The sequence below is a fragment of the Pinus tabuliformis genome, chromosome 7, assembly GCF_031772625.1.
Source record: "Pinus tabuliformis cultivar Carrire ecotype Pingquan chromosome 7, CPIR1, whole genome shotgun sequence".
Taxonomy (NCBI): domain Eukaryota; kingdom Viridiplantae; phylum Streptophyta; class Pinopsida; order Pinales; family Pinaceae; genus Pinus; species Pinus tabuliformis.
In genome coordinates, this window is record NC_142293.1 from 164,956,349 (window position 1) to 164,983,830 (window position 27,482).

Genomic DNA, 27,482 nt, shown 5'->3' on the forward strand with positions numbered 1-27,482 from the left:
TCATGTCGGGTGGTGGTGACAAATTTTGAAGCACGTATATGATATCTGAATACCACGGAGAAAGAGAAAAAATTTCAGATACCTGAATCGATGAACCTTCCTCATTCTCATCGGACATAGCAGTGATCAGATTTATGTCTAAGGCGTGCAAATTTGATTCGGCCATTAACTTTGCCAATCCCTGTCCTTTAACAAGCTTTGTGGGCTTTATTTCTACATCGTATTCCAACAAAGCTGCAATCCACTTGCCTCGTCTTCCTTCTAGATTTGTCTGCCCTAAAACATCTTTGACAACAGCGTTAGGAACATAAGCCAAAATATGAGAATGTAGAATGTATACCCGAAAATCTTTCAATGCTTTCACAAGTGTGAGGGCTTGCTTCTCAATGATGTTGTATTTTAAGGCTACATCTCTATAGTTCAGCTGAATAAAGCAATTGGTCCCTTGTGATCATCTCTTTTCTACATCAACACGGCTGCCATAGTATGCTCCAAAGCGAATGAAAACAATATAAAATCCTAAGTGTATTCCGGGCCGATTAGAACTGGAGCTGAAGAAAGAGACAATTTGACTAAATTGAAAGATTTTACAGCCTCTTCCATCCACTTCACTTGGTTGTCCTTTTTAAGCATGTTCGTGATCTCTCTTAGGTGTTCAACAAGATTAGGTACAAAGCGGCGTAAAAAATTCATTTTACCATTGAAAGACTGAATCTCCTTCTTATTACGGGGCAGATCGATTTGCTGAATCGCTTGTACACATGTTGGATCAATACGAATTCCATCATTTGAGATAATGTGCCCAAGTAGTTTGCCCTCCTCCATGGCAAACAAGCTCTTTTTCGGATTCAGCGATAGACCATATTTTCTGCACTTTTGAAAGACAGTTTTTTGATGATACATGTGTTCTTCATTAGATTTGGAAAACACCATAAGATCATCAAGGTATACAACCAAAAAGACATCCTTCTCATTTTCGAAAGCCAAGTCCGTTGCCCGCTGAAAGGTGGCATCCGCGTTCTTCAAACCAAAAGGCATTTTAGCGTAATGAAAAGTTCCCCACAGAGTGGTGAACGCTGTCTTGTCTTGGTCATCTTCATGGACAGAAATTTGGTTATAACCATAATAGCCATCAAGTAGTGACATACGAGATGCTCCAACTACTTGATGAAGTATATGATCCATTTTGGGCAGTGGATAGTTATCTTTCAATGAAACTTTATTGAGATTCCTAAAATCAATGAACAAGAGAATCTCACCTGTCTTCTTCCGTACGGGCACCAAATTAGAGATCTAGTCCGAAAATCTGATGGGAACGATGATTCCTGATTTGTACAACATGTTTATCTCCTTTTCAATTGATGGCAACAGTTTTGGATTTAGCCTTCTCAACTTCTGTCTGAAAGGCTTCTGATTAGGCTTAATGGGTATAGTGTGCTGAATTATATTGGTATCGTATGTCTTCAAGTCAGAATAGTCCCAAGCAAACACATCAGCAAATGAAGATAGCAAACTGATATATTTTTTTTTCATCTTTTGTTGCAATGCTTTAGATAGTTTTACCATTTTAGGATTAGCAGTTGTTCTGATATTGAACTCTTCAACACCCTTCTCTTTTGGCTGCAATGTTGGTTTGTGGGCTACATCATCTTGATCAAAGAGTTCTTCTAAATATATCAAGCCTTTAGGAATAATTTTATCCTTTAGCTGCAACACGTCCATTTGATTGATCTGCACCTCATATTTGCCATCATCATTTTCTACATCAATTGAGGTCTCTTTGAACTTACCTTTGTTTTGCAGAAAATCATTGATCTCCTCATCATCTTGGAAAACTTTCCAATATCTCTGATTGTTGGGGACAGTCGGATGATGCTTGACATGGATTTCAAATTTATTACTGGAGTTCATTAGAATATTCAAACTACTGGCTGCCTTAGCAAGAGCATCAGCAATGCTGTTTTGAACACGAGACACACATGTCAAGGTATATTCTGAAAATAATTTCAGGATGTCTAGGATTGCATTCCGTTAAGCCCGCATCTGAGGATGCTTTGCTTGATATTCGCCTTTGACCTACTTAATCACCAATTCAGAGTCGCCATATACTGAAATCCTCTTAGCATTCAGCTTTCTTAGAATCTTTAGGTCAGCAATCAGAGCTTCATACTCAGCCTCATTGTTCGAACAATCAAAAGCTAATTTGTAGGAGCATACTCGCACATTACTAGGCACCTTGTTCGAGGCGGAGAAAGGACTGCGTACCCAAATACCAATTCCAGCACCATCATTTCCCACCGCACCGTCGAATTCCATGGTCCGCGAACCTTCTTCCTCTTCTTCCAAGTGCCGAAATTCTACTGGCTCTGTTTTTCCTCCTTGCTGTCCGTTACCTTCATTTGATTTCTCAATGGTGTTTTGTTGTTCTTGTCCTTCTTTCTTCAAAACTTCTCTGAAATTTTCTACTATTTCTGGAATACTTTCTGCTTCTACTAACTGACTATCAACATCATTAAAACTATCTGAATACAAAACAAAAGACTCTAGATCTGTATGTACATAATTAATTGGATGATTAATGGGTTTCTCCTTGCTTGTAATCATGTATTTCATTTTTTTTTTCCTAATACAGTTTTCTCATCTGGCCAAACACAGGAATCATTGCATAGGAGAAATCTAGTTGTAGTGTCTCTTCCAATTTTGCTGCCCACAACCTGGAAAGAAGCATGCCAAACCTGGGAGGAATATCTGCTACAATAATATCCATCAAAATATTCTTCATTGGGATTTGATCCAGACTCACAACCAAGTATTTGATGAGCCCGATATAGCTTACTCTGCTAGAATCAAATGAATAGAGATCATGGTATTTCCGGGTGATGTCCAAACCCAGCTTATCCATGATAGCCTTGGGCATGAGATTGTGAGAAGCTCTGGAATTGAACATGGCATTATGTAACACAAAATCATGCAATCTTAAAATGATATAAAAAGGTGGCACATCATTCTCTGGAGACTCACCATTCAATGCTGGCCAAAAAATCATTTTGGGTTGACCATCTTCGACATTCACCATATCAAACATTGGATCACAATTCAAATTTTTGGAAACTTTCCCTCTATAACTATTGTTCTTCATTATTTCAGTCAAGGGAATGGATATCTTCAATTTAGAAATTTCATTCTCTAAACTAAAAGCAGAAGTCTTTTCTACCTCTTTGACTGGGACTTGTTTCTTTTCCTTTTCTCTCGATACAATTTGCTGATTTGATTTTTTTGCTGATGGTGATTTGCTGCTGCCAGGATCAAGTGCCTCTTTCCCTTTCTTTTGTGTAACTCATGAATCATTATTTGATGCCGAAACTTCCTTCCTCTTTTGAATTGGGTTAACCGGAACATCTCTATTTGTAAGTGAATATTGCCGCTACTGAGCGGACAGAGAATTCATATAGCCTCTTTGATACTCATCTGATTCTTCTTCCAAAACTGCGTCACTTGCTCGAATGAAATCTGCGTCTTTGTGTGCAGCTGAACTTTCTGCATACTCCTCCTCTTCAGTAATGTAAATAGGCAAATCACCAGGAGTAAAGAAGTGGTTCTCTTCCCCTATTACCTTTCCTTCCTCATCAAACTCCGGTCCATGCACAAAATTTTGCTAAAGAGGTGGTTGTACTGCCTACTGTGCTGTTCGATCTTGGGCTCGTTGATCTCTCTACCTTATTCTATATTGTAACTGCTGTTGTCCACGGAAGTTAGGATTTCTAACTTGTGCCTCAGGTTTTTCGAGTTTCACCCTTTGAAGCATCTGCTCTACCTTCTTGATTAATTGATCCATCGAGGAAGACTCTTCCTTTACTATGACCTTCTTTTCCGCTTTTTCTGTAGCCCTCTTGGTCAGCAGGTTTGCTTCAACGCTGACCGCGATTTTCTGCATGTCTTCCATTGTGGCCAGCTCTCCTTCGCTTAGTTGATAAGCCATATCAGCATCAAAACCATCCGAAAATTTCATCATGGCTAGTCCCACAGGTGGCCTTAGATGATCAAGAATTTCATTATAACGGAATTGAATCTAATGCAGTAGTCTTGGACCGACTGACTAGTGTTTCATTTGATCTGCTCATACTCAGCAAGAATTTGAAGAGGATTCTTTTTTAGTTCCCAGCGGTGTAAAAATTTCCTTTGCAAGTCGGCCAAGGTAGCGATACGTGCAGCCGACAAAGCTCTAAACCATTTCCTAACTTCACCTGCAAATTTCTGTACAAAGAGTCTCATTGCTACATTTTCTGCATCGATCTCATGAAGGTCATAGAAATCTACCATTCTATCCACATGTTGCTGAGCGGTAATGTTGTGAGGAGAACCATCAAACAAAGGGATTTTTCTTTGATAATCTACGGGCATATCATCTAAAACTTGACGCAGCACAAGAGGTGCAAAAAGGGCAGCCATCACTCTTGGTGGGTTTGGTCTTGGAGGTGTTGGAGGAGTGTGTGCAGTTTGTAGGGAATTAACAATTTGAGTTTGAAGCTGTGTCGCAATATAATTATCAATTGACCGGCTAGCCCTTTCAGTTTCTAGGTCTACAAGAAACTGTGAATTGGGGACAGTAGAGTCAACAGCCCTTTCGGATTTGGTCTCGAACAACGATATTTCAAACTGCTCATCAAAATCAAGCTCTTCAAGATACTCAAAAATGTCAAAACATGAATCGGATTTGATCACGGGAGCTATAGAGCTCTCTTGACAAAGAAGTCTTGGAATCAAATTGGGATTTTTGTAGATATGAGGAGGATCTAGATCTGGATTTGCTCTGGTATATCTTCTTGAAGCCAACGTGCTATTTTCAAAAAAAAATCAAAAGGACATGCACAACTTACTCAGCCTATCAGATCCTAAACTTATCATCCGAAAGCTTAGAATTATCAGAAGTATGGGGTGTTAGTAGGTTAAGCCTGTCGTTTACGCAATGGAGAAGACTAACAAACAAAGAATTTCGTCCCCAGTGGAGTTGCCACTATGTTAGCACCTAAATCTGCCTTAGGCTGAAGGAATGCGAAACTCAAGGTAACCACAAACCACGATCAGTCTGGTAGCTAGCCCTACCAGAATAGGGGAGGGCTCTCTCCGGGTCATGCTCAGTGAAGAATAAGAAAATAGGGTCTGAGGATGACTTATAATGAATACTGATTTTAGGCTAGTTATTAAATATGAAAGAAGTATTTTGATCAATGACTGAATTTTTTGGGATGTATGGGAACAAGGAACAGCATGAGCAGAGAATTTAACTCGAACACGCAGATTATTTCGTGAGGCAAGACAGGCTGAAATTCTAGCAAATAAATTTGAAATAACATGAAATGGAGAGACTGTTTAAGAGGGTGAAAAGGGCATAAATACATGAATCCTTTCCAACAGAAGAAAACATAGAACGTGAAAACTTTCCGAAGGCAGAGCAATAAAAATGAATTCTACCTTTTCTTACTTAGAAGATTTCACTGGAAATGAATATGAATGAACTATGAAACATAACGACATACATATGAAACAGAAAGAAAATACATTTGCTAAACTCACGCCACGGGAATATCAAGGAACAGAGCTCCAATCTTTCATTAATTCTCTGTCAAAATGTACAGTGAGTAACTGAGTTTCTCTCCCACCGCTTCCCAGAAACGCCAACCAACCCTTTGCAAATGTTTTTTCATACAATAAATAGACTTTGCTATGAGAGAGTCGATCGACCCAGGAAGCGAAAAGCCAACCATCAGCATTACATTCAATTTCTATAATGACCAATTAAAACAAAGTAAACATGAGTGCAGATCTTCTGGGTGACTGCTCGCCTTCCTTTTGCCACTTGGATAGAAGCCAACCTTTGATGAAAATGTTTTTAAACTTTGCCTTTGATGTTTGGAAAAAATTATTTTTAATGAATCGGCCCATTTGGAGAAAATTGCAAATCGACATCTCGCGGAGCGGAAGTGATTTTGGCCTTTGGGTCTCTGTGCGCCACGGCAAAAGATGTATGCATCGCGCCACTTTGGAGGTGGTTTTGAGGCACTTCCTAAAGTCCAAATTGAGCCCAAGTGTGCTTGCTAGAAAGCCCTACCTGTACAATTTCCAACCCAAGTGGAATTTCTGAATTTAGATGCCATTTAACCCTCCAAAATTGCAATCTCCCAAGACTTCTTCCTGTGTGTCAAAATAGGGGCAGAGAGGCCATTTTTTGGGTGTTTTTGACCTCTTGTGGACTCAAAATTGGCCCAAAATTCTTGGCTATGCACCAGCAGTCGTAATTTTCCACGGTAAATCCAAAAATATAAACCTTTAGTCATTTGGATCTCCCTAGCGAAAGCGCGCGCCAGTTGGCGCATCACACAGGGAGGAAAAACCTGTTTCTTGTGCACAAAATTTCAAAATGCAAAAATGTGCTCCAAATTTCTTGAAATTTGGGTTGTACCTTCTCTATCACATGTCATGCTAGACCAACGAAGCCTCGGCCATGATTTAGAGCCTATCTTGCTCTTTTTGCCTCTTTTGTCTTTTTGTCACCTTCCTCAATTTCACCTTCAGGCTCCTAATTCTTGCTTTGGAGCTCATGTTTCGGGCCATGTAATGGTGAGTCATGTGCCTCAGCATTGCATTTTCCCTATTAGCCTTCTCCACCAACTGCTCCAAGTGAACGTTCACTTTATCTAAAACATACTCCCGGTCCTCATCTCTTTGCTCCATAGGTCTACCTTGTGCTGCCATAATGTGTTGTCGGTTTTCCTTGATCAGTTGCAACTCTATCTCAGCTTGGTGATCCTCAAGTTGTTTGTTCCTCTACTCCAGATATTTCATGTTCCATTTGGCTCTTTCCAAGTCAAGGGACAAGGCTTGAATCTCTGTTTGCTGCTCCTGGATGATCTCTTTAAGTTGTGCACTTTTCGGATCTGTATCTGTATCATCATCATGAAGGAGAATGAATTCGGTCTCTCGTTCACGTGATGGCCCCTCATCATGCATTGGCTCCTTACCTTTGTCCTGTACCTGTAGTGCTGATGTCGAAAGCAAGGCCCCTTCCACCCCGGGTGGAGATAACACTCGCTTTGCTGCTGCAAACAAATGTCTAGCACCCCTCTGATATGTGACGAATACTGGCACACTGGTGGTCTCATGGTGCTCATACTGATGAGAAGGTTCCCCTGTCTCAAATCTAGCCTTTGAAGGTCCTTGTGAAGCTCGGAAGAAGTCATGGGAGATGAAATCATCCCAAGTGATGCCCTATAATCCAAGCTCATGAACCACCAAAATCTTAATCAGAGCAAAATAATAAACACTGTTAAGTTGCTGCTAAGGGGTTTTATGCTCTATAAAGGTGGTCATCCTCTCTATGTTCTGGCAAATGAAATACGGAATGTTCATCATCTGTACCCTGGTGAAATGCATGAGCAACCTGATGTGATAAGCATAAAGACGAGAGAATTGTCCCTCACAACTGAAATATTTCATAATCAATCTCATTAGTGGAGCATATTCATCTTTCAGTTATCGAAATGGAAAGACTCTTTTGAGCTGCCTCAAGAAAGTGGTTTTAATGTATGGCTCATAATGATGCCGATCAATCTTCTACTTCTTGTTCCATGGTTCTCCAATGTTCGGTATGCCGGTTGCTAATGAGACAGATTCTGGTGTAAGTGTGAAGGTGACAGCAACTAAAGTAGCCTAATCTCCATGTAAGTGTAGCACGAATAGACAAGCTAGCTCATGATTAAATTGAACACTAGCCACCTTTTGACAAAACTCAAAGCATGACTGACACTGGAAAGATGACATAGCAAGAGGGCAGGCCTGCAATTTTATAAGGGTGGTCGGTTATTTTCTAACATGTCTGCCACTTTTGTGAGGCCTCCGGGGAGCCTGTTCTTCCGAGGATGAGTCGCTTTGGGTTTCCATTTCATAGTCTGATGCATGCTCAGATGCCATGACTGTTGTTTTTCCACTACCTTAGAGAAAAATATGCTAGTGATAAAACTATGTTTGGACTGTTTTTGTGATGTGTTGAAATCTGCCACCAAGGGGAAAAATGCAACAAGGGACTGTTAGGAAGGGGAATAATATGAAGGGATTAGGGACTATGAGGAGGAATTTTATTTAGGGACATGTAGGGGGGTTTTAGGAAATTTTATATAGGGTAGGGTTTGCGGTTTTACATTTGACAAATGAGCAGAGGGGATAGGGAATAGGAGTTTGGTAACATTTCAGGATAGGGAAAAAATGGGAAAAATGGAATAGGGAAGAAGGGAATGATGGAAAGAAGGGAAAAATGAAATGGAGGAGGAACCTTGGAACCAACGCTATGAATTTGCAACCCTAACAGCAATTGTTTTGATGAATTTAAGTGGTAGGGTTTAAGAGCTTTTATTGCAACCATAAGTAGCCATAAACCATCATCATACTAACATAAAAATGGATGAAACACTGAGATATCAACCCCACCTGGCAAATTCACGAGATTAAAAGGCAATTTGTTGCAATTCTAAGCAAAATCGGGCTTTTATGTGTATGCGTTGCGCAGCATACCCAGTGCACCGCCCCGTTTGAGTGCACCGCACGCATGTGATTTAACACTGTGTGGTCGCGCCCAGTGTACCGCGCTCCCTCAGTGCACCGCGCAACTCCGCCTGTGCGCCGCGCCTATCAAGACACCTTCAAACTCACCCAAAACACGCGTTGGCTCACCAAACTCCTTTGAAATGATTTCTCTCCGACCTTGTCATGTAAAATAACTTTGATTCTTATGAAAAAATGTATATGAGGGCATGGAGTCATGGGTTTGATTTTTGTTTCTTCGAAACCCACTTTGCAATGTTTCATTTTGGCACTTTTTCCACAACTTAATACAACTCTGTATTTCACCTTCTCTTTTTTGAATTTTGACTAAAATGATGAGATTTTTGGCCATTTTTTGCAGGAGCAGCTGTCATGGCATTTGGCAAAGGATGACCAGAACCATATTTTCAAGTGCTTCATGTTGGTGAACTTTACATATTTATCATAAACATTAATTTGACGATTTACTCTTCAAAATAGAGTTTTGAAGAGGAATCACCCTTGAGCATCATGGATGATGAAAATATGGAGATGAAACTTGTTGAACCTCCCTCTGGCCTGCTGGCATGTTTGGGTACTCTGAAAACACGACTTATGAAACCCTAGATATATGACTGATATGATTTTTTTCCCATTAGAATACCAAATATGGATTGTCACTTAATGAAATTTGATGAACAGGGTTGAGCCAGCAGGTACAAAGCATGAGGGGTAATGACTGGCAAGACCCTTCCATCCAATTTATGGCATGCCCCTAGCGGAATGCAGTTGAGTGAATGGAGCCAGACACCTAAAAATGAAATGCAGAAAGAGTTTTGACCTCGGATGGAGGACTGGCAAGACCGACTCTAACAGGTGTAAGAATTATCACAATGGTTACCTTATTAGTTTGACATTTTTCTCCCCAAAATTTATTTTTAAGGAGATCAAAGAATTAAAACAAACTTCTGAACCAAAAAAAAAAAAAAAAAAACTCTTTTGGTGGTATTTTGATGAAGTGTATGCTAAATATCTTTATAAACTTACAATATCTAGATTGTTTGAAAGGTTTGGGAGTTTTTCTAAATCTACTTGAAAAGTTTCTTATAATAGATCTGCTAATGGAAATTGTTATCACTTATAACTCAAAATCTGATGTATATAATTTTCTATCCTAGCCCCATGACAAAGGTCCTTGTTAGTTTAATTTCGTTTTAATTTTCTTCCCCTAGGATTTGGAGTTTTTAAAGAGTTTCTTAACTCAAGTCATTCTCAACTCCCATTGGTTCTCCTCCACTCATCAGTGTTCTATAGCCACATCTTGTCTTATCCGAGTCACCATGTCTTTTAGTAATTTCCTAGCATAATTCTCATTCGCCAGTTTCGCAGCGCAATCATGATTAGGCAGTTTCGCAGCGCAATCATGATTAAGCAGTTTCGCAGCGCATCATTATTAAGCAGTTTCACAGCGCATCATTAAAATTTAAAACTAACAGCGCTACGAAATCATGGATTCATACTTCTGCAGCGAATCTTTCCTGAAATATCAAGTCCGTTAGGTGAGTCATCAGCCATGTCTTCTCATGTCAGTTCATATATCTCCCCTATCACGTTTTAACGCTCATTGCCACCATCACCACCACTAGAGCTGTTGATACGCATGCATTATCATTCCCAAGAAATTTCACCGTGCATAAGCCTTAATGATGGCCGTAAGTGTCTTGCATGAACGACAAATATGCAAGATTATGTCTTGAAAGGTTTTAAGTGGAAAGATTCAAAATTCAAGCGAGGCTGATAATCAAGCGAGGCTGAATTCAAAAAGAAGCTTAATCACAACTCCAACTGGAGCTGGTAGTCTTTGTGTGCGAAGATTAGAAGAATCCATGGAGAAAAAAGAGCACAGATCCGGTAAACCTCTAAGGACTGAACCCGAGGGCCTGGATATGACGCTGAGAGATGAAGGGGTGAAGAAAGCATTTAAAAATTCCGGGTGCTGGAACTTTTGCAAAAAGTTACAAGGAGGACATGCGCAGGTAACTAAAGAATTTGCACTAAACTTCACTGGTTTGAATTCAAAGGTAGCTATGTTAGAAGTACAGGTTTCTCCAGAAGCAATATCTGCTGTGACAGAGATCCCAAGAGGACAAGAGGAATGGTTTAAAAATTTCAAATTTGACATGAATCCTTGTAAGGAGTTTTTAAAGGATGCATATGTAAATGAAGATTTGAGTAGGGGAGTGCCCAGGAATTATGTCAAAGAACATTATGCTCTCTTACTCACCTGCATACAAAAATATTTGACTTGTGAGGGAAGGTATAACAAGGTTTATTCTTACCATTTCAAACTGCTTTTGCATTTCACTGGGAAAGTCTCCATAGACCTACCTTTTTATTTGTTCCGTAGCTTGAGTAAGATGTGTGATAAGGTACAGCTGAGAAAAGAGGATTCTGAAACCTCTTTGTTTCATCATGGTTTGATCAAGTTACTGGTTTTAGATGGCCTCCAGAAGATAGACAGAGACTGGAATTCTTTTATTTTTATGGTTGGATTCCAAAGCAAGACTGGCCTCACTCCACAACCGGCCAGAGATTTTACAATAGCTGAGCTCCAAAAAGAGGCAAGAGCTAAAAGGGTTCCAAAGTCACAGCTAAGAAAACCAGTGAAGCCTCTCATCATCCAAGATCAACCTCAGAAATAACTAAGGAAAAGGCTCAGGGTAAAAAGGATGTACCAGAAACAAGCACATCTGAAGCAGTCTCAAGGGTAAGAACAAGAAGTCAAATAATGAGGGAAAAAGGTAAAGTTGTAGCAGCTGAAGAGAGCCCAGTGTCCAAGGCAAATTTGAATGATTTATTACAGGCCATTGAATTCGAGCAGTCTCTACCAGTCCAAATTGAATTGATGCAGTCAGAGCAGGAAAGCACCAAGAAATCCAAGGCCTCAAAAAGGCTTAGATTTGATGTGCCAGCTGAAGAGTTCATTTTCAAACCTAGAAGACCTATAACAAGAAGATTCCAGCAAGTAAAGGAAGCAATGCCGAGAACAGAGGAAACAGGGGAAGAGATACAAAAAGACACGGGCAAAACAACCATTGCATCTCAAGAAGATAATATAGCAGCCATACAGAGACAATTAGAGTCAGCCAAGTATGAGATTTCTAAATTGAAGAAGACCGCTAGAAAGCATGCAGCCATACATGCAAAATATTATAAAACCTTATGGGAAGGAAATGAAGCTGTAAAGGCTCAGTTGAATTCAGTGGTTGATGGCCACGAACAATTTCACACCTGGACAGTACCAGCCATCAAAGAAGCCAGGTATATCAGAAGGATTAATATGCAACTGAGAGCTGGGAATAGAGCTATGAGGAAACAAATTGAAGATTTGAAGACACAGCTGAGCCGGCTGCCTGCTAAATGAGTTTTTTCACTTCAAGTAAGGTTTTGTTTCAAATTTTTGACAAATTTGCTTAATCTTATTTCTCTGAGGAAATATAAATCCCTGTTCAACATGTGGAAAGTCGAAGGGAGTTTTTGGCAATCAAATACTCAGTTGATAAAGATCTCGGGTCAAAGGCAAACTGTTTCAAATAATTCAGCAGTTTCGTAGCGCGCTACGAAACTGCTGAAGATGTTGTTTTTAACGCAAATCAAGTAGTTTGAATTATAAGCGGGAATTTTGAAAGGGAAACGGCTAAAGGGTGTACAAAACATCAGCTGGAGCAAACAACAGCCAATCAGGTCAAGGCAGATGGATGTTTAAAAGGATTGAATATTCAAAACCAATTTTGAATTTTTGTCATAAAGCCCCTTTATCACAGTTCAAAATATATCAAACGATTTGCCTGCAAGGAATTTTTTCCTGTACACATGTTCATGAAAAGAGCTTACAACGCATCAAGGATGTGGCAGTCTTCCACATCTTGGGTAATTAAAAGCTAAAGAACATGCTTCTGTGCATTTGAAGATTTTGGAAAAAATGGAAGCCGAGAAGCAAGGGTAACCTCCAAATATCTCTGAGCAGTTAAAAAGTTTCAACATTCCAGGTCAACATGGGGCATTAAATACCCATCTCAGCCATTTCAGCCAAACTGAAAGAGGACCAGGTGTCAAAGAACGAGGAGAAGCCATCATGCATACAATAGGGAGTTAGAGTCATAGTAGATTTAGAACTCTAAAAAAGCTCCAGTCAGCACTTTATTGTATTAATTAGTTAATTAAATAGTTGATAGGTGTCATTAGAGGTAGTTATCGAATTCCCCTCATGCTGGAGGAGGAATCTCGATCAGGTAGAATAAGAATTCTATATATAGCTGAAACAGCAATGTAATGAGGGTTGGAAAACTTTATGACAGAGCATTGTATTTGGCTTATGTGAAGACACAGTTTCAGTAATATAATTTGGCTTTACTTCTCAGGATTCATGAAGGATTTCTATGTTCAGAATGTGTGATCTTATCCTTTCCTTAATGTTTTTTACAGTTGTATAGATGTATAATCACTCAGAATTCACTGATTGTGCTCTGATTTCCTGTATGCATTTATAAACTGTAGTTCCCTATGAGTTATGTTCTGAATATTGAAATGCTGAATGCCCTGACTTCTATGTAAAGTCAAGATCATTGTTTATTGAGGTGTTGTTGACTCCATAGGCCCAATGGAAACTTGTTTAATGTTTTTCCAGCATCCATATTTGTCACAGTTATTTCACAAAGAGTTAGCCATCTTATCTTAATCAAAATCATTAACTCATCTAGAGAGAGCCCTCTCAGGTTGAGGAGGCTAAGCCTCAGCCTAAAGTAGGTTTGAAATAGTTACTTGAAGTCTTCCTGGTCTGCAGCCTTCCAGGGCTTGATTTTGAGATAACAGAAATCATTCAAGAAAATTATTAATTTTGTCATAATTACAAGGAGGATTCAAAATCAAAGAAAGAATTCTAAAGAAACAACTTAGTATTGAAACAAATAGTTACAACTAGAGGGGACAACAATCGTGATAAATGAAACAACAATTGTAACAAAGGAATAGTAATTGTGACTGAGAAACAACAAATGCAACCAAGAGAACAACAACTGTAACCAAAGGGAACAATGGAGGAAAAAACAACTACAACCAAGCAAACAACAACTATGACTTAATGGAACAACAATTCGAGCCTAAGGGAACAACAATTGTGACCTAAGGGAACAACAATTGTGACCTAAGGGAACAACAACTGCGACATAAGGGAAAAGCAACTATGACCTAAGGGAACAACAACTGGGAGCTAAGGGCATAGCAAATGTGACTTAAGGGAACATCACTATGACCTAAGTGAATAACAACTTTGACCTAAGGGAAACGAAACTGTAACTTAAGGGAAAAACTATTAATCCCTAAAGAAAAATAATTCCCCCGCGTTTTATTATTGTATTATGAAGTCTATTTATTTATTTATTTATTTTTAAGAAAAAATGATTTCCTCAATAAATATATAAATTATATACAAAATGGAAAGAATTAAAAAAAAAAGGATGCTTCAAGGGGTTGTAGTTGCAGGTTTACTTCCTCGACCAGCTAAACCTACAAATTCAAATCATTGTTTACCTCAAGAATAAAAGACTCATGCATAAGCTACTGGTGATATAGGTGTATTCAGTGTCCATTACAAAAGAGGGATATGCTAAATCCATCAATGGTAGTAAGGCTCACTGTACCATTGTCATGAAATTCAGTGAACTCATATGGTCCCAACCATCTAGTTTGAAGCTCCCCCGGGAAATCCTAGGATCTGGAATCATACAATATTTCTCAATCGCCTTTTTGAAAATATTTCTTTTTGATGAGGCGATCATGCCATTTGGACCTTTTTTTATTGAACAACAGTTATGTGTTGTAAGGCTGCTATGCGTATTTTGTACAATTCATTAATCTATTGTAGGCTGTGTCTTTGTGCTTCTGTCAAATCCAGTCTAACTTCCCTTATGGTTTTTAGAGTCTTAATTTCAAATTATATTGGGAAAATGGGTTCCTTCACAAAAACGAGTTGGTATGGTGAGTAACTAGTAGTATTGTGTCATGTTATTCAGTAGGTCCATAGGCCTCGTGAAGCTTGGCAGCATAGTTTCAGCGGTAGTTGGATATAGTTTTGGTTAGAATCACCTCAAGAACTTTATTGGTACTTTCCACCTGCCCATTTTCTTATGGATGGTATGGGGAACTAACCCTATGTTTGATATGATACTTTTGCATTGTAGAATAAATATTTTGGGAAGTGAATTGTGTACCTTCATCTATGTGTGGGAAATCCATATCGCACAAATAGTTCAAATAGGAAGCTAATAACTGCCTCTTTTATGGCTTCTGTGAGAGCTACCACTCCCACCCATTTGGTCACATAATCTGTGTAGACCAAAATATATGTCTTTTAGTTTGAAGGCGTATTAAAGGGACCCAAAAAGTCTAATGCCCATATTTCAAAGGGTTCAAGTACAACTTGAGTTTGTATGGGAATTTCATTAGCTTGAATGGGACAACCCATCCTCTGACAACTATCACAACTCTGGACATATTTTTTGTGTCCTTAAATATCGTGGGCCAGTTGTGGCCCATCTGCAATACTTTATTCATAGTCCTCTGATTAGAAAAATTTCGTCCACATGGTTCATCATGTAAAGCCTTAAGGATACTGTAAATCTCATCTTCACTAATCCATCTACGGATTTGAAGATCTGACCCCATGTGAAAGAGATATCTATTAATGCAAGAAAATCTTGCACTACGTTGAATAATAAGATTCCTTTCCTGAGATGGTGAATGTGCTAGCAGTTTTCCTACTAGTAGGTAGTTTGCCACATCTTCATACCATGGTGTTTTTACCGTTATTGCAAATAAGTGTTCATCCTGAAACTGATCTTCCACATGTGAAGAGTGAGTTATTGCAGGGGTTCTAGATAAAAATTCTATGACCATGTTCTTCTTCCCTAACCGATCTTTTATGGTAATTTCAAATTCCTATAATAACAACAAGCGACGTGTTATTTGAGCATTAGTAACAGGTTTATTAGCTAAATATCTAGTGGTTGAATTATCAGTGTATAAAAAAAGGTGATATCTTGTTATATAGCGATGAAAATTATTAATAGAGTAAACAACATTTAAAATTTATTTTTCAGTCACTATGTAGTTCAGCTCTGCTAGTGTAAGATTCTTCCTAATATAATAGATAGCATATGGATTTTATCTTCTTCTTTCCCAGGTATGACTCCTGTTGTGATATCAAATGAATCTGCTGAAATATGGTTGGAAAGCTCCAATTTGGTGCTCATAACATAGGGGTTGTTGAGATTAACTTTTGAAGATTTGCAAAAGCAACATCACATTTGTCAGTCCATTCAAATTCCACATTTACCATTAAGACATACAAAGTTGATGCTATTTTTGAAAAAATGTGCTATAAAGTGACGATAATAACCATGATATCGGATGAAACTGCATACCTCTGTCTTTGTATGCAGAGTAGGCAACATAATAATTACCTCAATTTTCGTTGGATTAACTTTAATACCTGTAGTAAAGATATAATGCCCCATAACTATGCCTTTTGTCACCATCATGTGGCATTTTTCATTGCTAAGGCATAATCTAGTGGCAATACATAATTCAAGAAGTTTCTACAAATTTTGTAAGGCTTTCTCAAATTCATTGTCGTAGGGGGTAAATCATCCATGTAGAGTTCAAGTCCTTCACTGATCAAATCAGAGAAAATGCTCAGAATTGCTCACTAGAAGGTGACTAGTGCATTACATAGCCCAAATGGTAAAACCATATATGCAAAGGTTCCCCATTGACAGGTAAATGTGGTTTTGTCCTGATCTTCGAGAGAAATTTGGATTTGATTATATCCACTAAAACTATCAAGAAAAGAAAAAAATTCTTCTGAGTAAGAGTATCAAGGACCTGATCTACAAAAGGAAGAGGGAAATGATATTTTTGTGTATCTTTATTCAATTCCCTATGATCCACACAAATTCTCCATTTTCCATTTTCCTTAGGAACCACAATGAGAGGTGAAACCCACTAGCTATCAAAAATAGGATATATAATATTAACATCAAGAATATTTTGTAGTTATATTGTGTATTTTTGACAAGTTCATTACATTCAAAGCGGGTGGAGTTATACCGTGTATTTTTGAAAAGTTCCACATATTGAACAAGTCTACTATTAGGATTAGGATTTGGCTAGGCTAGTAGCTAAAAGCACAATGGAGGTGGAACATTTGGGGTAATTGGAGAGGAGTTTTCAATGGTGCTTGCGACCAAGGCAGTGGCTTGGTGGATGGGTTAACTAGTCCCATAGGGCGTTGCCAAGTCCGAGACCACATTGGTCCCTGTGTGGAAGAATTTTCCCAATGGGATGGGTATGGGTTATTTGAAGAATTTTTCCATGGGGGTGTAGGATATTGTTGATTAGGCCATGAAGGTCCAAAAAACTACTCATCTTCCCAAGGTGGTGCATAGTATGTTTGGGATTTCCAAAAAGGTTTCTACCATTGTCATCCAAGAGTTTGTTGTTGGATATACTGTCTAGAATGAAACTAAGCAAGATCTTCGATCATACTTGGAGGGCATGTTTTCCACTGTCATCATTGAGCCATAAGATATGTCAGCTCGGGGTCTTCCTCCACCTCTTTGAACACAACTTTTAGTCCTAGGATAGAGGTACACTTTTTTGTGTAGTGATCTTTTGCACTTATGGAACATATTTAGACTACATCCAGTGGACACTCTTTGCCACTGTGCTTCTTTCCACAACGAGGGAAGATAATGCCTAAATATTTTTATGCCTCTGCTTCTTTCTATTTTACCTACAAGACACCTAATTGTGTAATTAATGTACTCAAAATATCAGTTTGAAAGACTTCCAAGAGATTACCAATCTTTGTGTGAGTCAACCCTCCTCTTGTAGCTCTACTAGTTCTATTGAGGGGGTCCGGAACTCCGGATTTGGTTTGTGTACTTCCTCACGAGCACCTGATACATATATTTACAATGTCATCATATTATTCCTTAGAAATATCACCTTTTCCCATTAAATTAAGTGTCTATATCCATTCATCTTTCATTCCTCTAATCAAAGTAGTTTTCAAGACTTCTCTAGGTAGAGTGGTATAAGGTGATCTTTGCAAATTGTATTGGAATCTTTCAACAAATTCTTCTAAAGTCTCATCGTTTTTGGACATCATTTTAAATATTTCTTCTCTCAGATCCCTAGATCAACAATAGTCCAGGTATTTGGCGAGGAAAGTATTTTTCATATCATCCCACGAAGTTATGTTACCTCCCCCTAATCCCATAAACCAATGTAGAGCTACTCCCTTTAAAGTAAAAGGAAACATTAGGGTACTTTTGAGGTCTAAAATGGGCTTCTTAAGAAAAATGTACAACCAAAATAAAATTTAAAAGAACCAATAGGATTCAGGATCATGATGTGAACCATGGGGGGTGATTCACCATTTTTGGAGTAAAAAAGTAAAAAGATTAAAAATTAATAAAATAATAAAACTAATGTTTCAACTCATATTTTCAACTTATTTCCCTAAATTTTTACTCAAATTTTGAGCGGCAGTACTCCAAAATTTAATTTCTCGTCCAAAGAGTACCCATGTTGCATACTTTCCACTGACCCTACTACACAAAAAATGAGAAATACATGAAACAACGTGATTGCAATCGCATTTTTAATGTATTTCTCAATTTTTGTGTAGCAGGGTCCATCAAAATTATTCAACATGGGTACTACTTGGATGAAAAATCAAATTATGCATCCAACGAGTGTTTCCACTCGAAATTTGAGTAAACCCATGGGCAGATAAGTTGAAAATACGAGTTGAAAAAACTTTTTTTTCTTTTTTCCCTCTAAACTTTGGTGATGCCATCTAATATTATTTTATAATTTCCTTAGGAGGGCCATTTTAGATTGCAAAAATCCCCTAATGCAATTTCATTTTTTGAGGATCATTGATATAGTCATAACATCGGTATAAGACGTCAAACTCGAACAAAAATGCAACAGGATCCTTCGAAGCCATTCCATGAAAGTTTGGAAGATTTTGTAATGGAATAGCTTTCATTGGTTCATTAGCCTGCTGATCGACAATAGGGTATTCCATGGGTCGAAGTCAGGGTTCCTGGTGCTACATTTTCAATTTGATCAAAAAATTTCCAATAAGCCTAAAATATTTTGTAGTCACAGGATATTATCAGAGGAACAATCGGTTGGGTAAGTTCTAGGTTATGAGTAGGTCTTACAATTCTACTTAAATTAGGAATTTTAAATTCCCCCTTTGCAATATGTGTTGTTGGAAATTCGAAATATTGTAGTTGTGGCTCACTTGTTTCATCCCCTACACTCTTAGATTACAAGAATGCCCCTATCTTTTACTGGAAGGATTGGAGTTATTAATAAATGTATTTTGAAAGCTCTTCTTAGACCTCACAATCTTATCGTGAATCTCAGCGTAAGTTGTAGATGATGACCTTGTCACTTGAGAGGCAACAATAGAACCCTTGCTAAATGTTGTTCGGGGACCTATTGACGGTTGAGATTCCAAATGACGAATGATTTCATCTATAAATATCTTCCTTCCAAGGCCAAAGTGACCTTGAGTTTTGGTGGTTTTTGAAATAAGTCTTAGATCTATAACTTCTTGATTTACAGTCCTATTCTCTTTCCTAGTCATGCACAATAAACAATTCTAAAAGTATCAGCTGAGGGTAGGCATTGGCACAAGATTTTTATTTGGTGCGTGCATAGGTTCTTACCTTCTATCTTTAATACCCAACCCTACAAGGATACAACTAAACACTTATTTGACAACCTCCCAGGTAATGACGCCAAAATGTTGGGTTATTTAGTTACTCTTTAAAAACACCAACAGACTTCTAAACATTAAATTGTCAGCCCATAACTTGTTACTCCTTAAAAACACCAATAGACCTCGAAACATTAAATTGTCAGCCCATAACTTGTCTAGTTGTTTCAAGGTTTTCCACACTATATGTGCAAAGAATAATGTTTATGTAACTTAGTCTGTCTACCCCTATGGAAAGGTAAATGCATGAAACCACAAGGAATAGCTAGAATTTTTTAAAATAACACTTAACACATAACTTCATAAATCCATAGCAATCAAAAATCTTATTCAAGATAATCAAAACATTAAAAGTTCTAAAAAAAATTTGTTAAGTACACGGTGTTTCCTAGGAAACTACAGCTACAGGAAAGAAACAACACACTTGAATTGAACGAAATATACTAAAGGAAATATCACACCTTGCTATTAACAATTCACTATCAATCATAAGAGGTAACAGAATGAATAACGCTTCAGGAAATAAACTATTAGAGATCTAATATTAATAATATTTACTCAAATTGTTGTAGCAACTAGCGTTGTAATGGTCAATTCAATAATTAATGATAAATTCTAGAAGGAAATTGAATAATTTCATAACAAGAAAGGATATGCTAAAATGTAAATTTAATGATACAAAAAGGGCAATAATCACTTGAGGATTGGGCCCATGATCACTGGAAGTCAACCGCCTTATAGAGAAATCAGTGCAAGAATTAAAAATAATTTGTGTAACTCTCCATTATATTAATTAATAGTAGTATTATAATGTTTGTAAAACTTTGGAGCATAAGCATGAGAATAATAGTCAAAAGTCTCATTTTTTCATTGAGGCTTTATTCCTCGCTTTTATAATTACAACCAAGTCTATAGTTAAAAATAAAGGAGAGATCTTTAGAATCTAAAGATTCTCATGATGCTCAATTTTAGTTACAAAATATCTTATGTTCCCTCGAGAATAGATGGAAAAATATCGTTCACATCTGGTATTTCCATGATGATCATTAATATTTTCTTATCCAAGTCACAGCCAACCCAAGAAGCTTTGTGTAACTCGCTCTTATCCAATTATCTAGGGAACAACATCTACTTATCGGCATCCCTGTCAATTATCATTTCGAATTGTAAGTGTAACTCATATTTCTATGGTCAAATAAATTCGTTAAGAGAATAAAATGCAAAACTACTTTATTAACTACTTTCTAAAGTTATAAACACACACAAATTACCATATTATATTCATAAAAGACTCAGAAAACTAATGAAAGGATAAGGAAACAAAGTAATAAAAGGTGTCCATTATGGATCCCAAAATACACCCTTTCAAGATTACAAATAGTTCATTGAATTTTGCAATGAAGATAACATGGAGGACAAAGCAATATTGGCTAAGTTTTACATACACAATATCACTCTTTCTGATATGAATTTTTGGGATCCTAATGCAAGATCGAGGGATACACAGTTGATGGTATTAACATCCTGGATGACTCATGACGATTCAAGCATTGAGGAAGTGAAGAAAGCCATGGAAAAGGAGGAAAATGAGCCATTATATATTAGGGCAGAGCTAGTGAGCCCAATGATTGTCATTACCAATCATAGCGTCATCTCCAATGATGTTGAATTACCACCTAACTACCTTTTCAACTAGGAGCAAGACATCTTACATTTTGAAGACACATTCAAGTTGTTGGGGATAGAAATCCAGCAAACCTGCCATAGGAGATGGCATGCCCTACCCCACAACCTCCAGATCAGAGAATATCACTCTCCCAGAAGGCTAAGGAATGCCTTAGAGAGGACAACCCTATATAGGAGGATCATGCAAAGATTAAAATTTAAGTGAATAGGACTTAAGCTCAATCCACCCTTATTGCTAGGCCTATGGGAAGGAAGATATGAAGCAAAAGAGAAGAATGAGTGAGAAGAAATAGAAAATAAGGCAAGTTTCTCTTGACAAGAAGGCAAACCAAATGAGGAACCTAGGATGTCAGGGAGGCCATCAGGGCCATGAAAGTGATGCACATAGATGACTGAGTTTCTCAAAGGATGAGCAATAATTTCAGTAGGGGGGTGACGATGAGGCTCATCAATAGATACAGTATAAGGGTCATGATTCCATCCTCTAGCTTTAGAACTATCTCTTTCTCACATTTGTTTACAATTTTTGTTCTATATATTCTTAGTGAGAAGGGTAAAAGATGGATGCTATGTCATGTGGCCTAATATGGTTCAATTTGATCCGGATCTTGGGAGGAGGCCCCCAAGATCTAAAAGATTGAAATGGATCTTGGGGGGAGAGACCCCCAAGATTTGAAAGATTGAATTGCCAGAAGAAAAATAAGGAGAATGCCCAATAAACAAAACCACAAAGAAACTTTTATTTAAAATAGTAATGGAAATAAACCAGCTAGGGCGATGGTAGCTTATCTCTGAGAAGAGATGTCTCGCTACATTGTGGCGGACAATCTGTCCTTTTACAAAATGTGGCTTGTTACTTATAGTATTTTTTAGTTACAATACTAGGGTCAATTCCATGGGTGAATGAATACCATGGATGGATTTTACAATTCCACAGGCGGATGCCATTTACAATACCATGGGTAAATTCCATGGGTCGATGAATAATATGGGTGGATGAGTACCATGGGTTGATGCCATTTTCCATTCGTATCATTACTGATCCGAATCTTGGGAGGAGGCCCCCAAGATCTAAAATATTCAAATGGATCTTGGGGGGAGAGACCCCCAAGATATGAAAGATTGAATTGCCAGAAGAAAAATAAGGAGAATGCCCAATAAACAAAACCACAAAGAAACTTTTATTTAAAATAGTAATGGAAATAAACCAGCTAAGGCGATGGTAGCTTATCTTTGAGAAGAGATGTGTGGCTACATGCCTCTGAACTGTAAAGGCTACATTGTGGCGGACAATCTGTCCTTTTACAAAATGTGACTTGTTACTTATAGTATTTTTCAGTTACAATACCACGGGTCAATTCCATGGGTGAATGAATACCATGGGTGGATTTTACAATACCATGGGCAGATGCCATTTACAATACCATGGGTAAATTCCATGGGTGAATGAATACCATGGGTGGATTTTACAATACCACGGGCAGATGCCATTTACAATACTGTGGGTAAATTCCATTGGTCAATGAATAATATGGGTGGATGAGTACCATGGGTTGATGCCATTTTCCATTCCCATCATTCCTCCCTCCTTAAGAAGCAATGGTCCCCATTGCGTAAAGTTCCCTCCTGCGAAGCCTTTTTGGAATATGAAGAGCCACTAAAGATAATGGTTTTATGTCGTTAACCCAAAACCCTGATAAACGAAGATCCGAGGATAGAGATACCCTGTAATGCTTGTGACTAACTGTGATTCTGACAGTGTACGGCCTAGCAAATGGACTTCGATGACAAGGATTTTATGTTGTTGACCATAATGATGTTGGTTGCTGATGAAGTAGCAAGTGCCTACATAGCTTGGGGTGGGAGGGCACGTCTCCAAATAACCTAAGCTAAATGCTGCTATGTTGAAACTGATGAATGTGAAGCAGGTGCCTACTAAAGTGGGCTGGGAGGGCACATCTTCAATTGGAACCCACTCCGAATGCTACTCCAGAATTAAAATGGGCATAAATCAATCAATATAACTCAGAATATTTATTATAACCTATTTTTGGAAGCGGAAGGACCATTTTGCATCTTCCCATGTGATGGAAATCCTTATCTGGACACTCTGATATCTCATATTCGTGTTGCAACAGTTCCGCCGTCACAAATATTTTAATATAATAGTTGATTTTAAATCAGCGATATCTCCCACATCCGAACTCCGATTTGACCCATTTTGTTTTTGAAATTGGGTGATTTTTCGAGAAGAATCCAGATCTGGTATTTGTTTTTGTAAATTTTGTACCAAATGTTTCATATCTAATCTGCAAAGTCGCCGACCAAAACAATTCCTGCAAAAAAATGAAAAGAGAAAAATTCTTCCTGCTTGACCCAAGAAAGTTCTCTGTGGAGGTTGTAGCACATGCCTGAAGTTTGTTGAATATTGCTGCAAAATTTGAAACTGAAATATGCATCAAACTCTCATTCCCATGGAATCATAACCTGCTCTGATACCATTGATCCGGATCTTGGGAGGAGGCCCCCAAGATCTAAAAGATTGAAATGGATCTTGGGGGAGAGACCCCCAAGATCTGAAAGATTGAATTGTCAGAAGAAAAATAAGGAGAATGCCCAATAAACAAAACCACAAAGAAACTTTTATTTAAAATACTAATGGAAATAAACTAGCTAGGGCGATGGTAGCTTATCTCTGAGAAGAGATGTGTGGCTACATGCCTCTGAACTGTAAAGGCTACATTGTGGCGGACAATCTGTCCTTTTACAAAATGTGGCTTGTTACTTATAGTATTTTTTAGTTACAATACCACGGGTCAATTCCATGGGTGAATGAATAACATGGATGGATTTTACAATACCACGCGCGGATGCCATTTACAATACCATGGGTAAATTCCATGGGTCGATGAATAATATGGGTGGATGAGTACCATGGGTTGATGCCATTTTCCATTCAGATCATTACTGATCCGGATCTTGGGAGGAGGCCCCCAAGATCTAAAAGATTGAAATCGATCTTGGGGGGAGAGACCCCCAAGATCTGAAAGATTGAATTGCCAGAAGAAAAATAAGGAGAATGCCCAATAAACAAAACCACAAAGAAACTTTTATTTAAAATAGTAATGAAAATAAACCAACTAGGGCAATGGTAGCTTATCTCTGAGAAGAGATGTGTGGCTACATGCCTCTGAACTGTAAAGGCTACATTGTGGCGGACAATCTGTCCTTTTACAAAATGTGACTTGTTACTTATAGTATTTTTCAGTTACAATACCATGGGTCAATTCCATGGGTGAATGAATACCATGGGTGGATTTTACAATACAATGGGTAGATGCCATTTACAATACCATGGGTAAATTCCATGGGTCAATGAATAATATGGGTGGATGAGTACCATGGGTTGATGCCATTTTCAATTCGAATCACAATTGTAGGAAATGGAGCATCTTTTAGATGATTTCTATGCAGGGGCTTGGAGTAGACAACAGGGAGATATTCTAGGGGGTTGTCCACCTCTTTAACTCATTCAATCAGCCCATGTTCACAACACTCCCTCTCATCAGCTCGAGGTCATTGGTAGCCAAGAAAGACAAGGGCATTGGCAGCCAAGCAAGTGCAGTTACTGAGGAACAAGATCCATCATTCTCGAGTTGTGGGAGACAACTATTCCTATTTTATAGGGAGTTTCTAGTAGCTACCCTCTTGTATAAATAAACATGTAAAAGAGCTCATTAGGATTCAAGTTTTGTTTTCCATGTAGGTAGCTATTGAGCTCAAGCACTTGACACTATTATTTTTTACTGTTGTGTGATTATTAGACATTGATGCAATGATAATGAGAAGTTGATTATTTATTCATCACTGAGTTAGTTCCATAGGGCTGAGGCTCTTGGTTTTGGGACCAATGCAAGTGGCTTAGGTCCCTCTTGTGTATTTTTATATCTTTTTAGTTTATAGTGCTTATTAGTTTCTTGCATTTCATTAGAGAATAATCCATAAAAAATTTGTGATTGCAACCTCTACCTCATCTCTCTCATGGGAGAATTTATAGAAGGATTTACAACCACAGTCCAAAAATATTATGTTTATGATTTCTTGGAAGAATATTGATGTCGGTTACCATGTTTTCATGTGCTTGTTGTAGCTTAGGAGTTGATTTATTGATTAGATTAGAGTTTTGGTATAGATTAGATAACGTTTAAATTCAACTCATATTTTCCACTATTATTTGTTTCATTTTGTCAATCATAAATGGGTATATGCATGTGATTATTGCAGGCTTATTTAGATTTGTAGGCAAGGGCACCTTCACCACCTCAATCTTGGACTTCCTCACCTTCTCTTATGAATCCCAAATTCTTTCCTAAAAGTTTTGTTCATGATATCAATTTCCTAGACCACCGTGAACATCTCTACTATTACAAAATAGACCTTCAATATGCTTTGAGCTTGACTAAGGGATTTTTCCTCCCTTCATTCATTTACCTCAACCTCCATATACCTTTCCATACCCTTAACCCATCATTTCCATGATCAGGTGCTCATGTCCTAAGTGTCGTAAAATGCTCAGAACTGGTTCAAAGTTGAATGACTGGAAAGTGTTTTTCTTCCTCATTCCAGTGCCACAAACGGTTCGAAAAACGGTCGCCGTATGAGAAAGTTATGCCAAAAACAAAATCGCCCAATAACCCTTAATTTTTTAATTTAAAAAAAATTTAAAAAAAAAATATTCCACAGAATATTCCTGGGAATATTCCTTTTGAACGGCGAATCAATGGTTGCCACGTGGAAAGCTCGGAGGCCACCACGTGGCTTGGATGACGTCAGCAACAATGGGCGCATATATTTAAAATTTTGGGAGTTCAAAGTTTTGAACCCACAACCTCATCTACCACAATACAATGCCTTACCGTTAGGCCACGAGAGCAGATCTTATCATATGGGCAAAAAAAAGGTGATTTGAATTTTACACTATTTTTTGGGTGGGAAATGAAGGGGGCCAGCCCCTATTCCATATGACCTCGGGCCCAGAACCTAGGGCTTAAGCCCCAACCGCCAGCACACTAACCACCAGCGCGCAATCCGAGGTAAACGGTCACATGCGCATTTAATGTAACTGCAGTCAAGTTGGCGGGAATAATGGCAGAGCACCAAATTTGGCAGCCGCTCCAAAATTGGCGGGCTTATCTGGCCTCCAACTAAAGTTAGCTGGAGCATTTCTAGGCATAACTCGAGGCAAACTTTAATTGGCCATAACTTTGGCTAGGAAAGGTGGTTTTGGATGAATTTGTTTTTTATTTTGGGTATTTTCGACCTTCTAAAGCCATTGGTGCAGGTGTTACAGTCATCTGAGGTCATTTGTAGAGGTTTTGGAGCCGTGAAAGTTCTAGGAGCCGTTAGGACCCAGTATTGGGAAAACTGTATAGGGTTGCAGGTATCCATTGGAGGTGAACCAGTAGTCAATCCTGAAGGATTCAAGTGTTCTGAATCTATTTTTACCATCTATTCCACCTGTAGATGCTTCTATTCAGTTGTATATTCAATTTGAGCATTTAATTAAAACAAGGACAGGCCCATTTGGGGGCTTTGGACCCAGTAGACGTAGCCCAGGAGGGGTGAACTGCTTTATCAACTTCTTTTGCATCTGTGGTTGATTTATTTTGCAGAACAAATTTGTTTTAGTGTGTTAAACAGTAAAATGAAATAAATCTGCTATGCTTAAATGGGTCATGAACAACTGAAAATTTCATTTGTTTTCTTTCTGCAAGACATGGACATCTTTTAAACATGTATATTTCTGAATTGAATACCTTGAAAACAATTTACAAGTAGTTTCAAATTCAAATCAAGTTGGTATCAGTGGAGGGTTTTGTGCAAATATCTTCTAACTGTCTTGCAAGTATTGATGCTTACCAGGTTGAAACTTAAAAGAGGGGAAGGACAATTGACTAGAGAACGAGAGAATCCTCAGTCAAGGAAGGCCAGAGAGCCATCACCTCCACCTTCAATTTCACCCTCAAGAATCTCAACAAAAGCTTCAAGAATGTCTGCACATGAAGGAGAAATTCCTGTAGACATGGATCCAAAAGAAGAAGAAAGAGTCTTCAGAAAGGCTTTCTTGGACCTCACTGAAATGGTGAAGATATTGTACCAAGAAAGAAATGAGAAATTGGCTGGAGAAGGGTCCAAACATCGACATGAAGGAGAGGGATCTTCAGGAGGTAAGAAGGATGATGATCATTCCAAGAAAGGACATGGAGGAAATGGTGATCCACCACCCCCATCGTCACCTTCTTCCTCTTCATCCTCGTCTTCTTCTTCTGTTCATAAGCATAGATCCTCTGGAAAAAGTCCTTTT